This window comes from Sus scrofa, chromosome 17, assembly GCF_054392235.1.
Source record: "Sus scrofa isolate SSC_HxYL_T2T_F1_AM1 chromosome 17, Sscrofa_HxYL_maternal_Yorkshire_Landrace_v2.0, whole genome shotgun sequence".
In the NCBI taxonomy this organism is placed as follows: domain Eukaryota; kingdom Metazoa; phylum Chordata; class Mammalia; order Artiodactyla; family Suidae; genus Sus; species Sus scrofa.
In genome coordinates, this window is record NC_139399.1 from 29,551,680 (window position 1) to 29,568,038 (window position 16,359).

General features: G+C 41.3%; 1 protein-coding gene across 37 annotated transcripts in view; it reads right to left on the minus strand.

Moving 5' to 3' along the window:
• Nucleotides 1-16,359, minus strand: part of TASP1 (taspase 1) — a 392,837-nt gene that overhangs the window by 271,646 nt on the left and 104,832 nt on the right. The gene's annotated exons all lie outside the window — the stretch shown is intronic.

A 16,359-nucleotide genomic window follows, 5' to 3' on the forward strand; every position in this document is an offset into this window, starting at 1 on the left:
TTTTTCAAAACAAAAACATCCATTTCCCACAGCCAGCTTTCTGTTAGCCAAAAATAATGGCAAGAGGCATGGCTTTGGTAAGGACAGATTTCAATGATAACTACATGTTTTTAACTATCTAAATACCTACCTTATAACATTTCTGATAGGACAATAGCTGGTTAAATTTCAATTTGGCCCCTCTACTTTTGCACATTTCTCTGTCGTCATTGAGTGAAGATTGTTTAGATTCTTTAGGCACTCAGACACTGTTTGATTTTTCTAAACCTCAGTTTTCTCTTTTGAAAATGAGAATCATGATGGAAAAAGTACTTTAGCACAGTGCCTAACCATAGCATATGCTCAACAAATGACAGATGTTATCATCCTTATTGCTAATCACAAAATGATGGCAAGTATCAATTTAGCAAGATATTGGTAAACCATTTATATTTCCTTCTCCTGTCCCAACAGAATCCTGATTTTGTTCTGCTTCCTACCCCAACCCCCACCCATGATTGGTTCATGGGTAATTCCCCTTTGTCAATGATTAACTCAGAAATTGGGATGCAACCCAACATTAGCCAACCGGAAAACGTGAAGAGTCAGCTGGGGTGCTTCTGAGAAGTGTTCCCAGAAAAGAGCTACACAAAGTGACTGGTTTTTCTTCCTCTGGAGATTTTTATATGATGAGTTTTCTTAGCAATGTAGTAGCCATCCCAGCATCAGCCTGAAGAAGAGGCCAACAGTGATGACAGCAGAGCAAGCAAGAGACATGGAGAACTAAATCCTTGATGTTAGCAACAGAGCCTTGAACCAATAAGCCCTGAGGTCCACCTACCTCAGAACCTCCTCCTCTGTGAAATCATGGCACAACTTGTGTTGAAGCCAGTTTGAGCTGTGATTTCTGTTACCAACAGCTCAAAGCACTCCAGTTACTACAGGCATGTGGAAGCGTGTGGAAACTCAATGGATTTTATCAAAACTAAAATAAACTAAAATTAAACTATCTTTCTCTTCAGAGCAGAGCCCTTGGTATCAATATCTAAACCTTTAAGCAAGCAGGAGCACTAGCTCTGGTGTACCACCATGGAACAACTAAGTCATTTTGCCAATCAGAATCTGTTTGACACTGCTTCAAAATATGCAAAGGGTTATTCAGTTCAATTCAACAGACATTCACTGAGTACCAACCACATCTTTAAAGCACCAGCTTCTTCCTCAAGGAGCTCCTGGGCTTTGTAAAGGGAAACAACCATACAAGTGGCCTAAGTGCTACATCATGGCACCAGCGACCACAAAGGGAGTAAATTTGTGGGACTGGGCAAGAGAGGGAAGGAGGGGAGGGAGGCTGCAGAAAAGAAAAGACATTTGAGCTCAATCTGACAGGGTGAGCCAAGCTTTACCAGGTGTGATAAGGAGGGAAGGGATTCTTAATAGCAGAAAGAGAAATATGCATTCTTTGCTCAAGAAATTGTGCTACACTGTTTATGTTACAATGACAGATATAAAGAAATGAGGTAAATGACCATAGCTAGGACTTGCTAATAAGAGTTGCACCGACTTGAAGATCAAAATAAAACCTACCTGTACCATGGAGTGAGTTGCTGAAAAATATCCATGAATCTGATGACCAGGGCAGGGTTTAACCTACAAATCCTGTTCTGAGGAAAGCCCATGAATACACAAACTCAATTTAGTTGTGCTCATGCTTATTCCAGATGCAAACATGCTACACCTCTAATGTGAAAGGCTGCAAAGAAAAACCTGTTGCTAAGATGTGAAATGAAATCAAAACTGATAAGACAAATCAGGTGACTGAAGATGTGCAGGACAAATACCTGAAAAATATTTCCATTAGGAATATTACATCTCAGAAAAAAGGATGATAAAATTAAAATGAGATTATTAGGTTGAACCCTAATCCAGTAAGACTGGTGTCCTTACAGGATGAGGAAATTTGGACAGAGACATGCACAGAGGGCAATGCCATGTGAACATGAAAAGGACTCAAAAGAAACTGACCCTGCCAAGACTTTGATCTTCAGACTTCTAGCATCCAGAACAGTGAGAAAATAAGTTTGTTATTTAAGCCAAAAAAAAAAAAAAAGGAGAAGAAGGAAGAATATTACATTTCAGAGTTCCCTTGTGGCCTAGTGTGTTAAAGATCCAATGCTGTCACTGCTGTGGTACAGGTTCAATCCCTGGCCTGGGAATTTCCACATGCTGCTGGAACAGCCAATAAAACAAAACAAGAATATTAAATCTCTATATTCCACTAATTTTGTTTGTTTGTGTATTTTTTTTTAGGGCTGCATCTGTGACATATGGAAGTTCCAAGGCTAGGGGTCATAGTGGAGCTATAGCTGCCAGCCTTTGCCACAGCCATAGCAACAGAGGATCTGAGCCATGTCTTTGACCTACACCACAGCTCACAGCAATACCAGATGCTTAACTCACTGAGTGAGGCCAGGGACCAAACCCTCATCCTCACAGATACTAGTTGGGCTCCATACCACTGAGCCATGACAGAACTCCCCATATTCCACTAAATTTACATTAACATTAGAAAGAAAGCTTAACAGGTAAAGCAGAGGTAAGTCTAGATTTTAAGAATAGGAAGAACTCAAATGAAACAAATCTCAGTCTATCTTAAACCCTTATTGTCCTCTGGCATGAATTCTACTAGCCATCTTAGCTGGATGGCACAAATATTCTTATTTCTGAGAACAAACCATCACATCATCCTAGCAGAATTAAATCAGAAGCTTATTATTTTATCATTAATATTACTAAGTGATGACTACTATGATAGATTACAACACATATAATGTACCAGGACATTATGAAGAACCAGAAGAACATTCTCATTTAGGGCTTGAATATATAGAAAAAGACATTGAAAACAGAACTCCTCAGCATTACAAAACATACAACTAACAGGAGATGCAATGGTACAAAGTGATAACATGGAAGATAGTTAGCATATCTGTATGTTTCTGCTCCCTAAAGAAAGATGCCCTAGTCCTGGTGGGAACAAGAAGACACACCCTTCCGACCTGCTTCCTCCATTACAATTCCAACCAAGTCTGATTTCCAAGCCCATGATATCCCATACCCCACACCATCTCCAGAGGGCACCTGCTCTTCCATTCAATGCTGGTATAGGTGGACCTTTAATACTGCTATGGAACTGTAAAGAAATCTCTAATTCTTTGCTGTCTAACTCAGATTTTTTTTAAATGACTATCCATATTATCTACTAGCCAACACTTGTTAATTTTTTTACCAAAGCCAAAAGAAATATACAACAAACAAATGTACATCTTCATGATATGAACAAAACATTCTGAAAATAAAAACGTATTGCATCCTTTGGTTACAACGTGTTACACTTCAGGCTTAATCACACTGTGCTTCACTAAAGAGAATCGAAAGTGAATATTCAGCAATCAGCTAATAAAAATGCCAAACCGAATCTTTCTACCTTTACCATTAAAGTGTCTCCACTTTTTCTCCATGATTCACCAATAAATCTTTTGGCTGGAATTGACCAGCCACCATGGACAGAGCCGGTTAAACTAAAACACATCTGACTCAGCACCATGCCTTTATAACCCCTCTATCAGCACCTTTCAGAGTTAGCAGTTTGTTTTATTCACTCCTGTTTGCAGCAAGAATCTTGGCTAATTTGTACCAGAGTTACATGTGCCCCAGATGAGTCTGGAAACATAAATATCATTTCTGCCAGCCCAATAAATCCTGTCTCCGTGATCCTTATCCGTGCTAGCCCATATGGTCACCTGTTAACTATCTGTTAAAGCTCTCAGGGATTGCTAGGGTCAAGGACACACACCAGACCTCCTTAGCTTTAGATCCACCAAAACAGGATGAGAGAAGAGACTGGCAAATTGTATGGGGGCAGGGGAGAGTGTTACAGGCAAGGCACAGCTGGGGACAGCAGCACTTCGCCCATCAGAATGTCGCCTTGCTACTTAAAGTGTCATCTATGGACCAGCAGCACTGGCAGCATCTGGGAGCTTACAAAAATGCAGACTCCAGGCCCCTCCCTGGTCCACTGGATCATAACCTGCCTTTTAGCAGGTGACTCATACATGCTAAAGTGTGAAAAGAGTAGATGTTAAAAAAAGAGAGAGAGAGAAAGTGTGAGAAACTATTTCTGAAGATGTATCATTAAGATTACTATCCCCAGTAACTCTCAAAAATAGAGCCTAAACCAGAGTTTGTGTCTAAAGAATTGTGCACCTTACACTGAAAATGTCCAGGGAAACCTTCCAAGGGACCAAAGATCCAACTCCTTTGGGGACAGGGAGTGTGGCAAGAAGGGAGTGGTGAGAGCTAAAGGCTTGAATTCCCTGGGCATCTTTTTTTTTCCCTAACATGCAGCATCACACATACCATGTACCTTCAGAAAGTGATGAGTTATACCGTGCACAACTTTCATAGCAACAAATTATCAATTTACAAAACTCCAAGTCAACATATTGTGCCTCACAGTCATTTAAGCTGGCAGGACTTTAAAGTACACACAAATCTGAAGTAATGCCTTGGAAATATTTGATTTATGTTAAACAGCACTCTGGAATTTAAACATTTGTATGCTCAACCCAGCCCTATTCCTGGCCAGTTGGTTCACTGATGAGCTTACATAGACGCCTCCAATATAGACCGTCCAGCTAAACTTCATATTTTAAAAATTTTAAGACCTTTCTGTGTACTTTTTAAAATAAATCTTATTTCAAGTAAATTTCCTGAGCTGAAAAAACACCGCCACAACAAAATAATACTCCAAAGGTCCTGTACTATGAAAGGCACTGCTTGTACTGAGCGAACGGTGCCTCTAACGAGAACCTTCCACAGAGGGCACTAAGACGGCAAAGCCACGAAGGCCTTCAGTCCAGTAAGGAACACGAAGCAGCGTGTCAGAAAGAAATTGTTTTTCTGCTCCTTTTGATGGGTTGTGCTTTCAAGTCAGGAAATGAGAAACAGGTGTGCCAGAGGGCACACATCCTCGCTCCACACTGAAAAACACGCGTTTTCAATTTTCAGACATGAAAGGGACTCCTGTTGAATGAAAGAAGAAATGAAAAGCCAGCTCTGTTTCTGCAAACCATATGAAGGGAGCGCAGAAAGGCTTTGACAAGTTGCTCGACTTACTCCCTCTTGGACTGACAGCAGGTAGTGCTCGACAATGGGAAGGAAAAGGCATTCTTTCAAGTGAGAACAATCAAAGGGAAAATTACATTTAGGATCAGAGCACTGGCATTTTAACCCATCACTTGATCTTAGGCTTCTGTTTCTACCATTTCTTTACCTTGTGTTTTAAAAGAAGTCTGTTCTTTCACCAAACAACAACAAAGCCATGCAAAATAAGTAACTGGCAAGAAAAAACAAAAAATCTGAGAAAGTGCAAACATCAAAAGAACATCCTGGAGCTCACTTGATCTGCCATAACCCAGGTCTATAGTCTCTTTCAGAGAAAGGCCTACTTCATGATGTCCTGAGCTTTCCTGGGGCGCTGGAGACATTTCAGTGAGTATATGGGTGCAGTGGGTGATGCTCAACTTAGAAGTAACTGGTTTGGGTGAAGAGGGCATGTGGCAAGAAGGGAGTGGTACTAATAGAGGCTACATGAGTCAGGCGGCCAGATGCACTGAGGGGCCCTGGGAGGCACAAATGGGCACATTCTGCAGGTGTGTGGATACGGCAGGGCCCCCTTCAGGGAGAGCAAGCCGTTATGACAGCCGTTCCTCAATGTATTTCTATACTGGCAAGAAACTTCCCTCTATTATCAAGTAAGGCCACAGATTTCACACCCTTTGAGGACAGGAACTGCCTTCTCCTTTATCACATCCAGACACTAGAGCACAGGATAGGAGCTTCTAAAACAGCTGTTGATTTACAGCTAGAGAAGAGTTACAAGTCTTACATGAGAGCAAAATGCCTGAACTCACATATGTGGGAAGGACATCTTTTGCAGTCTTCAAAATATGTTTTGAAGAATATTTAACAAGTCATAAAAATGTTCATTATATAACATTAAGTGGACAACGGATAACAAATGATAGCTGCCATTTTTATCTATTGAAAATTTACCAAAAATATAACACACTATCACAGCATAGCAGAATTACCAGTTTCATTTTCCAAATTCTTTTCTCTCTCTCTCTCTCTCTTTTTTTTTTTTTTTTGTCTTTTTCTTAAGGGCCGCACTGTGGCATATGGAGGTTCCCAGGCTAGGGACCAAATAAGAGCTGTAGCTGCCTGTCCACACCACAGCCACAGCAATGCGGGATCCAAGCCACATCTACGATCTATACTACAGCTCACGACAACACTGGATCCTTAACCCACTGAGGGGGGCCAGGGATTGAACCTGAGTCCTCATGGATATTAGTCAGGTTCATTACCACTGAGCCATGATGAGAACTCCTTTCCAGATTCTTTTCAATGACCGGTGTTTATTTCACAATCAGGAAAAAGTCCATTCATTTAAAACAAGATGTATGATAACCAAAACTGTGACACTCAACTGGTTCTTAAGAAATAACCTAGCAAAATACAGAATTCTACTTTATTTTCAACCATCAGTGACTCCAGTTATCTAAAAAGCAGGAAATAATACATTAATATTTCATCAGAAGTGACCTAATTAAACAACAGTCTTGGAACCCAATTCCTGTCTGACATAACTACGTTAGTTTTGGGAATTATTCTGGTAGTTACTCAGTTATCTGTAAATGAACAATATTTCTTCCCACCCCCACTAACCAAACATTCCAAAGAGTCAAGTGCTTTTAAAAGGATGATGCTTACAAATATTAAGGTTTTATCTATGCTCACATCTAAAAGTCATAAGTCATGCAAAAAGGTTTCTCATGGCATTATCCCTGACTCTACATATTAAATCTCAAATGATTTCAGCTTAAGTGGCTGCCCTCTAAGAATCTTGTTGAGTGCGACATGATTATGAAAGTTTATTCTTCATAAAGACAAGAAGCTTCTGAGAGGCACCATTGTCAGCCATGTGAGTGAGAAACGGCACCGTCTCACAAGGCAGATAAAGGAATCAGAGTCAGCTGAAGGGATCCGCCCAGCAGAACTAACAGCCATGTATTAAGCCCCTTGCCTACTCTTGCCTCTCACTGTCTGAATCACTGCACATCATTCCAGGGCAACCTTAAAGCTCTGTCTTCATCTATCTTCCAAAACAATGAGCATCTACCTCCTCAAGAGAGTCCTCACTTTATACAAAAGGAAATTTAAGTACTAATCAAGGCCAATTAGAGAACACTAAATAAAATCCCAAGATCCACACACCTTGCACTCACCCCTCTTCTTCAGGGATCCTCTGCTGTCATCAGAACATATTGCTCTCAACCCTGCACTTACCTTCCTCTCAGCCCTGATTCACCTGGGCTTGACCTAGCTCACTTTACCTGTTATGAACTGAGTCTGTGTGCCCCCTCCCCCTTCAAATTTCTATGTTGAAGCCCTAACCCCAATGTGATGGTATCTTTGGGGAGGTAATTAGGGTAACGTGAGGTGATGAGGGTGGGGCCCCCCATGATGGGCTTAGTGTTCTTGTAAGAAGAGGAAGAGAGACCAGCGCGCTCACTTGCACACACTAGCTCTCTCTCTCTCTCTCCCTCTCATCCCCTGCCCCCACCCCCACCCCTCAACCCCATATGACAACACAAAAAGGTGGCCATCTGCAAGCCAGGAGAGCTCTCATCAGGAACCGAATCTGCTACCACCATGATCTTGGACTTCTCAGCTTCTAGAACTTTGAGAACTAAACATCTATTGTTTAAGCCACATAGTCCATACTATTTTCTTACAGCACCCTAAGCTAAGCTATCACCCCAACGTATTTGTTCATTCATATTCATTTACATCAATTCATTCAACAAATATCAGAGGCTTTATCTGTTGAGCACTATTCATGTATCAGTGAAGAAAGCTGAGGAAAATCCCAGCCCTCATGGAGTTTCGTAGTAGAGTGGGGGAGAAAATAAAGATAAAATAAACATGTAAAAGATTTAAAATGTTACTGGGAGTCTGGGGTTAATAGATGCAAGCTATTGCATTTGGAGTGGATAAGCAATGAGACCCTGCAGTTTAGCACAGGGAACGATATCTAGTCACTTATGATGGAACATGATGGAGGATAATGTGAGAAAAAGAATGTACATATATATACATGTGTGTGTGTGTGTGCGTGTGTGTAAGAGAGAGAGAGAGACTGGGTCACTTTGTTGTACAGTAGAAATTGACAGAACACTGTAAACCAACTATAATGAAAAAATAAAAATGAAAAGATATAAAACATTAGACCTGATACACTCTGTGGGAAAAAATTAAACATGGAAGCGGGGGTAAGGAATGGCCGAGGGAAGATTTACAAATTTAAAATGGGCTGGTCAAGGGAGATCTCCATGAGATGAACTGAATCAAGGGCTGACAACGTAGGGCAGGGGCTTAAGATACTATGAGTAGAGAGCAAAAAGGAAAGGACGTGACTGGAACAAAGACCCTAAGATGGGAGTGTGCCTGGCTTGTCTGAAGAAGAGCAAAGCAGTCCATTCAGGTATCATGGAGCTGAATGAACACAGGAAGGAAAGTAAGAGCTGCCCCTTCTATCAGGCCATGTGAACCCTGAGTAAGGATTTTGGCTTTCCTCTGAGTAAGAAGGGAAGCACTGGACAGTTCAGAGAGGAGGTAGGACATGTCATTTGGGTTAGGCTTGAACTAATGTTCAAGAGCTGTTGAAAACTGAATAAAGGGGGAAAGGAGCAAAAAAAAAAAAAAAACATGGGGCCAGCTAGGGGACTCCTGCAATAATCCAGATTCGAGTTGACTGTACTCAGAGCTGTTGACTGCAGTGAAGGTGCTGAGAAGTGGTTGGATTTTAAATCGATTTAGAGAGGAGAGTAGAGGGGTTTGTTGCTGGAGTGGATGTGGTGAGATATAAAAGAAAAGAGGGTCAAGCATGGCTCTAAGATTTTGGCCTGAGCCAATGGGAGGCTGGGGAATCTGCTGTGTGGAGAAGACAAGAGAAGCAGATGGGCTGGGGAGGTGGGGGGAGTATCAAGAGCTATATCTGGACATGCTAAATTTGAGTTGCCTATTACATACACAGGTAGAAGCTTTCAAAAAATAGTTAAATCACTTTCTTGGGGGAGGCCCCAGGTTGGAAGTCAGCATATACATGGCGCTGAGCCAACAGACTGGATGAGAACACCAAGGGAGGGGGTATTCAAAGACAAAGACAAGGTCAAGGACTAGGCCTCAGGGCCTTCCAATGTGGAGAGTCAAAGACACGAGATACATTAACAAAGGAGACTGAGAAGCAGCAGCCAGTGAGGCAAGAAGAAGACCAGGTGAGTCTGATGCTCTAGAAAGTCCATCAGAAATAGTATTTCCAGGGAGAGCAAGTCATGCAAGTGACTGTGTCAAGTGCTGCTTATAGGACTACGAGATGACCACTGGATTCTGGAGGTGACTGCTAATCTTGAAAGCAGACTGGTATAGTGGTGGAAGCGGAGGCCTGACTAAAGCACATTTAGGAGTCAATGAGTGGAAAGAACTAAGAAAAATAATATACCTCAGGTATAGACAACTCCTTGAAGATTCACCTTGAAAGGCTAAGAGTTAAGGGAGGCTGAAACCAGGTGACCTACTGGAGTCCTAAGGAGAACAGGGCTTTTATTCATGATAATCAAAAGAATAAGCCACCAAGAGCCCTTGTGACCTACAGAAAGGACTAAAGATAAATAATGGATACTCTTAAAAAGGAAGCAGAAGCATAGATTCCTGATGGCCCCACCCCAACTCCTCCTGGTGCCCAGAGAACAATGACTACAAGGCACGTGTAGACATCCTGGCAGTGGTGTCCCACTGGCCCTTGTGTCATGTGACTTCACTCTCACAGGGAAGGCTGCCTCGTGCCCTCCTGACAAAGGCGCCTGGGAAGGAGGTTTGCCACACAGACTCCCTGGCCAATCTCCCGCCTAGGAGGAGGAAGACCTGTTAGGTGGAAGCATCAGGAAAGGGTGACATACTTCCCATCCCTTGAGGAGAAGACTTCAATCACTGGCTCAGAAATATCAAGGCAAAAGCCAGGTCTCATTCTTTTATCCCATCCACCTTTGAACCTACTCTTAGTAAGCCAGGGCCACACCCCCACTGCCTTGTGGTTTCTGGGATGCCAAGCCCTGGAAAATCAAAGAACCTAGAAAATCAGAAATCATGGGGCCTCATATGGGATAGCAGGTTTTTCTTCATGCCAGAACACTAAAAAAGGGAGATTGAAGCTGACGTCTCCTGAGCTCCAGTCGGCTGCCATAAAACTCCTGGACTCACTGTTTCTCTTTAAGAAAAAAACCAGATTGCACAGACATGTAACAGAAGACCAATGTTAAGGTCAACCAGAGCATAAACTTAATCCCTTGCTTTTTCCTCTTTCTGATCTTCTAATCCTCAATCTGCTCTTCCTTTTCATTGCCAGAGAAAGACCACAGATGTATCTTACATTATGTATCTGATGTGTTACTGAACAATTATGTGTGAAGCTGATTCTAGAGAATTAAATCAAATTTTAAAATGCTATTTAAAGAAATTCCATGGTGAATAACATTTCTGTAAAGATAAGAATCCTTGTAGAAGTGGGAGGAATCACATGACATTTCTTTCTTTTTTTTTTTTCATTGAAATGTATCTGACATATAACATTGTGTTAAATTTAAGGTCTACATCATAACTGGATACATTTATTTACAGTAACATGACTGCCATTGTGTGATGATTAGCACCTCTACCACATTACATAATTATCCTTTTTTTTTTTTTGCTTTTTAGGGCTACACTCGAGGCATATGGAAATTCCCAAGCTAGGGAGTCGAATCCAAGCTATACCCACCAGCCTATGCCACAGCCACAGCAAAGCAGGATCCAAGCTGAGCCTGAAACCTACACCATGGCTCAAGGCAATGCTGGATCCCTGACCCACTGAGCAAGGGCAAGGATCAAACCCGTGTCCTCATAGATACTAGTTGGATTCATTTCCACTGCATGGCAATGCGAACTCCAATCCTTTCTTTTTAATGGTTGGAATAATTAAATAACAGTTTCTTAGCAAGTCTGATGGTTATAATACAATATTTTTGTCCATATATAAATATTTTTAAATTTTAATTTGTCTATTAAGCATTTACTAAGTGCAAAGTCCTGTGCCAGGCACTCAGGAAACACAAATATACCCACAGGCTCAAGAGCTTACATCACCACTTAAGGAAAGCTTGGAATTAATGATTTATTTTCACACAAAAAAGCCAAGAATAAGAAAAGCACACTTTTTTTTTTTCACATTTTCAATTTGAGGAGATTGGAAGGTGCTCTGAAATTGGTGGCATCCTCCCCTGCTGTCCTCTGGGCTGCAGCTGGGGTGTGGCCACCAATGCCTCTAGAGTAAGCTCTTCCTATTTGTTGACCCTTCAGTTAAATTATGTGCCATGTTTGAGCTGAGTTTAACTGCCATTTACAATGTCTTCAAAAGGATTAGAGTATTCAGGATTCAAACAAAAAGTGACTATATACATAGAAAGGCATGGAGATGGGAAAGGGGCACGACATTGTTATCAGGGAAGCAAATATTTCTCGTCCCCAATTCTAACTTTCTTGTAAAACAACAGCGGTATACTGAGTGATGAGAAAGCAGTGTGTCATAATATAACTGCAGGTCTTTTTCTTCCCCCTACTATATGTATGTATCTTATATTGGTATATTTTTTTCTTGGATATTACAATAAATACTCAGGCAGCAAACACAAAAGTAGACAAGTGGCACTACATCAAACTAAAAAGTTCCAACACAGCAAAGGAGATAAGCAACAAAATGAAAAGGACACTTACGAAATGGGCGAAAACATTTACCAACCATATTCTGATTAAGAGTTTAATATCCAAAATAGATAAGGAACTCCGGCAACTCAAGAGCAAAAAAAAAAAAAAAAAAAAAAAAAAAGCCACATTAATACACGGGCAAAGGACTTGAATAGGTATTTCTCCAAAGAAGGCATACAAATGGCCAACAGGCACATGAAAAAAGTGTTCAACGTTCACTAATCATCAGGGAGGTACAAATCAAAACCATGAGATACGCCTCACACCTGTTCAAATGGCTACTATCAAAAACAGAAGAGGTGAGTGTTGGTTAGGATGCAGAGATAGCAGAACACTTGTACGTGGCTGGTGGAAATATGAAATGGATCAGCTGCTATGGAAAATGGTATGAAGCTTCCTCCAAAATACTAAAAATGGGACTATCACATGATCCAGCAATCCCACCTCTGGGTATTTTTCCAAAAGAACTGAAATCAGGATCTCAAGGATATCTCTCCATGCCCTTGCTCGTTGCACTATTCACAATAGCCAAGATGTGGAAATGACCTAAATGCCCTTTGACAGATGAGTAAGTAAAGCAAATGTGGTATATCAACTATATTCCAACAAAATTTAATTTAAAATAAATAAGTCATGCCAAAAATAAAATAAATAAGATATAAGGATACATTGTATGGCACAAAGAATATGCTCATTATCTTATAACAATGTATAATAAAGTATAATCTGTAAAAATTTTGAGTCACTAATATAATATTGTAAATCAACCATACTTCAGTTTTAAAAAAAGACAATGTGGTATAATACAAACAAAGGAATATTATTTGGAGTTTAAAAAGAAGGAAGTCCTGCCATATATGATCACGTGGATCAACTTAGATGGTATTAAGCTCAGTGAGACAATCCAGTTACAGAAGGACGGACACCACATGATTCCAGTTATATGAGGCACCTAAAACAGGCAGACTCTGAAGCAGGGAGTAAAATAGTGACTGCTGAGAGTTCGGGAGGAAGGAAATGGGAAGTTGCTATTCGAAATTCATCAGGTTTCAGTTACGCAAAATGAGTAAGTTATAGAGTTCCATAGGCCAACTCATTAAATCCTCACAGATAATAAGAAAAATAACACTTCCTGATGTACAAATAATTCCTTGCCAGATGCCCTCAGCCAGTGGGTGGAAGAGTCTCAACAAGAACCCAGGTACCTACCATGCTCCCTCCCTAGCTAGGCAAGAGTTTGCAACTGTCACCTCCTGCCACCCTACCCTCTTCCCCACTCCCTACTCATTCCTCCCCACTGTGATGAGAACAAGATGCTGGAGTTTATCCCTCAGGCTAATGACCAAATCGCCTGTCTGGCCTTAAGAGAGCCCTGCTCTGCCCGTAACAAACTGTCTTCCCTCTGTCTTTCAATTATCACCTTCCAAGAACTATAAACTAAATTGTAGGCTAGGTCTCTGGATTTTCTGCAATAGCCTAAGGCACATGTCTTTTTTATTTTGACCAAACAATTACAAAATTCTGTGCTCCACCTTCCTTCTGACTTGGTCACCCAACTCTGCCACGTGTTTCCACTGTCACAGCAACTGCCCCAGGAGAAACAAGGGTGAAGCAATCACACAAAGTCCCACAGATGGAAGGAACTGGAGCCTTGCTCTATTATCCTCAGGTTCTGTAGGCTGATGATGATTAGTCCTTAAACTTAAGAGGGATATAACATGATGAGCTGGGCATCCAAGCTAAAAAGCTACACTAGCTATTATAAACTGGAAACCTAATGTTATCTTTAGTCATAAAACTAGCTTCAATTGATGCAAGATGGACAAAAAAGGAAATATTCAAGGAGAAGGGAGAAAGACCGTAATTTTACAATTTTAACTTTATCCATCAACTGCATCCTAAGTGATAGAATCAGATCCATAAAGTGTGCTCATATTCCAACTTCCATATCACTAATTTTAAAAAGAAGGGAAGTAGACAATCCCAAGAAGACTGAATTTTTTTCCAAAGTGACAGTCAGGCAGGATCTCAGGATTCCAGCTTAAACTAGAATTCAGGTCTCCAAACATCTAGACATGAGAATGACATTTCAATAGCAACAAACCAAGTCAATGAACCACATATTGACCCCAAATAAAATCAAAACAATTCATGATACCAACTGATACACCTTCAGAAAGATAAAAATGAATTATCTGTTTTCGACTTCGGTTTGTTCAAATACCACAATTCTCCAGACATGGGCCATACTTAATTCTGCACAAGCTAATTCCTAAATGTTATGTGTAAAGATTTTCATGTGCCACCAATACTAAATTAAAAATTAACTGATATTATTGTTATGCTCATCTCTTCAAAAATGAAAGAATGAGAAACAATTTTTTGTCTATTACATTGGTATGGTTTAAATTCAACATTAATTTGGAGTTTCTGTCATGGTGTAGCAGAAATGAATCCAACTAGGAACCATGAGGTTTCGGATTTGATCCCTGGCTTCGCTTAGTGGGTTAAGGACCCAGTATTGCCGTGAGCTGCGGTGTAGGTCACAGATGCGGCTCAGATCTGGTGTTGCTATGGCTATGGAGTAGCTCTGATTCGACCCCTAGTCTGGGAACCTCCATGTGTCAGGTACAGCCCTAAAAAAAAAACAAAAAGTAAAAATAAATAAATAAATAAATTCAACATTAATTTGTGTTTGAACTTCACCTAAAGACCAGTAGCTCAAAATCAAATTTTTTTCACCAATGCAAGCAATGGATCTGGGTCAGGAGGCTGCTACAAGAGGCAGGCAGGAGGGTATGGGTCTGAAATAACAGAGTCAGATCAGTAGAAATGGAAAGAATCTACAAATATGAGAATAGTACCAAGATTTCAAGTCTGGCCAAATAGGGTAGTGATGGCAATAAAAGAGAAAACGAAACAGGAGAAAAATGGCCAAGGGGTGTTTAGTTGAGCCTGCTGAATCTCCTGTGCATGCATAAACCCACAGGGACGTGTCCAACAGGATGGCAGAAAGGATCTAGGTGGACTTCAAGAGAAAAGGCCAGAGTAGAGATAGATTGGGAAGTCGATACTCTAAGAGATAACCACTCTAGCCATGAGAACAATGGCAATGACACCAGACCCCAGAGAGAAAACACATAGTGAGATGAAGAAAAGCCAGAAGAGGCCCACACCTGGGATTGCTACCAATGGAAAGAATCTGGGACAAAGGCCAAGGCCAAAGCGGAGCAGGTCAGGGGAGCGGGACAAAACAAAAGAGGGCCAGGATCTACTCTGCAGACAGAAAGAAGACCGTGGAGACCAGGGAGAATCAAGAGCAGGCAGGAGAGGAGGGCTAAAGGATTGGGTGGGTGCTCAGTGTCAGGGGACAGAAACCAAAGAGAGGAAGGAAAGAAAGGAAGACATTTCTATCCATCCTCCTGATAAAGCCTGAGGACATCAGAAAAGAAGACCTATGGAGTTCCCGTCATGGTGCAGTGGTTAACGAATCCGACTGGGAACCACGAGGTTGCGGGTTCCATCCCTGGCCTCGTTCAGTGGGTTAAGGATCCGGCGTTGCCATGAGCTGTGGTGTAGGTCGCAGACGCGGCTCGGATCCTGCGTTGCTGTGGCTCTGGTGTAGGCTGACAGCTACAGCTCTGATTAGACCCCTGGCCTGGGAACCTCCATATGCCGCAGGTGCGGCCCTAAAAAGGACAAAAGACGAAAAAGAAAAGGAAAGAAGGCCTAGTATGGAACCTGAGAGACAACATGGCAAGGGGGATGAAACAGGATGATTCTGTCAACACTGCAGATCAACCACATTAAGGAAAAAGGCTTCAAGTATATCTGCCACAAGCAGAGGAAAACCTGGATCTAGATAACAAGCATTTTTCTCATTAAAATCCACTCCCCCCCAGGAGTTCCTGTTGTGGCTCAACTGTAATGAACCCGACTAGTATCCAGGAGGTCAAGGGTTCAATCCCTGGCCTTGCTCAGTGGTTTAAGGATCCGGCATTGCCGTGAGCCGTGGTGAAGGTCACAGATGAGGCCTGGATCTGGCATTGCCATGGCTGTGGTGTAGGCTGGCAGCTGCAGTTCCGATTTGACCCCTAGCCTGGGAACTTCCATATGCCACAGGTGCGGCCCTAAAGACAAAAATAAAATAGAATCTACTCCCCTCAAAAACACACTCATACTCATACACACACACACAAATGATGACTTGTCTAATAAAAGTGTGAAAAGGAAACCAACATTTTCTTAAATGTATAGCTATCATAAACTATACATTTTGAAATATACCTTACAGGTTTTATATTAACATTTTACTCAAGAAATGACCTCATTTTCTGAAATGCCATGCTACTTTTATACCATTTTGATATGAATTTGGCACTATTATGAGTCATTAAAGAAAATAAATCCATTAAAAATATACTTAGAGTTGTACTGAAATTATTAGCAAAGCAT